Source organism: Seriola lalandi, unplaced genomic scaffold (genome assembly GCF_002814215.2).
Source record: "Seriola lalandi dorsalis isolate HSWRI2012SDOR001 ecotype SW California unplaced genomic scaffold, Sedor1 jcf7180002052118, whole genome shotgun sequence".
NCBI lineage: Eukaryota > Metazoa > Chordata > Actinopteri > Carangiformes > Carangidae > Seriola > Seriola lalandi.
The window spans coordinates 1-1973 of NW_019522671.1; positions in this window are offsets into that span (position 1 = coordinate 1).

Below are 1973 nucleotides of genomic sequence, written 5' to 3' on the forward strand. Positions count from 1 at the left end.
CTCTATTGTTCAATCACTATCAACAATCATGCAAAGGTTAGCAATTGTACGTATCAAGAGTGTTTTTTATGTGTTCATCTATATCCTCCCCAGATGTCTGACTTCTCTTATCTATGGGCTCAGAGATCAGACCATCAGGCCCATCCTCTTGTACCATCTATGCTGTCGACTGACACTCAGCTGTCCAAGCCGAGGTTGAGGTCTCACCCTAAATTACAGTTGGCTTAGTCCTGCAACAGGGCACTTTTTTTTGCCTGAATTTCTTATGGCCAGCAAAACACAACTGCCTTTGCAGTATGAATTATAAAGTAGTATGTGCTCAACGTGTGGGTTTTGTATTTAAGCTCCCGTTTCTGTGTGATTGTATTTTTGTTCGTGTTTTTATGTGTAACTGTCTTTTAATGTTGTTTCTTTCACACTTCACTGAAAAGTACTAAAAACAAAGTGTAAATTTACAAAAGAAATTCTTAAATCTGTATTTAAAAAAATATTTATGTGACATATGTGATTTGAACATCGACCACAGAATATGGACCTCCACAGAATCCTGAAGGAAAATTCCATTTCTTCACCACTTTCCAACATTTCATAGACCGAAAAACTTATGGAGTAATTGAGAAACATCATCAGAATAATAGACAATAAAAATCATTATTGTACCAGCCATTAAACCCAGATTTGACACTGCAACACGGATTTGATAGTCCAAAAAATAATCTGTATTTTTGTGCCGATTTTTTCTGCCACTGAAAAAAAAACTGATAAGACATAACGAGACATAACCTCTGTTTGAAGACATCTACAGAAATGTTCATCATGAAAGCAAAGACAGTTTAAGTTGAAAGCAGCAGTTAAAAAGTAACAAAGGGAATGGTGTTACAAATGGTGGGACAACCATCAGTTGGAAACTGCACACCTCCCTCACCTCAAATCCCTTGTAATTAATTGCTGTGATTTTCTTTTGCCATTCTCATGCGGTCTTCTGTTGGTGAGGAGCTAATATTTTCCTTCTCAAAAGTGATCCAAATGCTTACATCAAAGTGGTGATAACTGAAGCCACAGTGCACAAACTCCATATTCTTTGACAACACTAATATAACTAAAACCGTTAACATAACAAACCTGATTTATGCTACTGTAAGTATCATGAAATCTTTTTTTTTTTCTTATCCAAACTAGCTACTTTTGACGGTAACAGGTTTGACTCAAAAATGTCGATTGGGTGGCATAACACTACTATGATCTCTCTCTCCCTTTTCACTGCAGGTATTAATGATACACATTATACACAAACATATCTATACATGTATTCTGTTTATAAACTACTCTTAACAACAGAGCAAATCGCCACATAATGCTTGTAAATACTTTATTACACGTTTGATGGATCTTTTGCTGAAACATAATGCTGCATTGACTTTTTATGTCATAAAATGTTTTCTGATTCAACGCTATGACAGATGTTACTTAGTAAAAGATTAACACATTACTTAAGTATTTACTTGTTGACTGGTGCAACCCAGTTTTGTAAATCATTAGTTTAAAACTAGCTACTACTTACTATGAACTAGACTTAGTGACGGATTTACAGAGAGATGATGCAAACCGGTCCTGAAGTTACAAATCTCATTTGTAGGTTGGGTACTTAAGATGTATGTTAGTATGTTGACTGGTTTTACATCAGTATGCTTATGTGTTTGTTTTTTAATCACTACAGCTGTTATTTCTCATAATTCTGTTAATAATCTTAGTTCATATTTGAATTTTTTAAACTAAAATACTTACTTTCAACCACTTTAGAGGCAGACATGATTTGGCATTTTTACATATTTGACCTATCTGAAAAACATTGATTCCAAAGGGCTATACATGCTTCTATTTGGAACAAACTCAGCACAACCAATATTGATTAAGTAAGTCTCAACACACTGTTAATAGTGCCCCTCCCCACTGCCAAAGGTAGCAGCCCATCC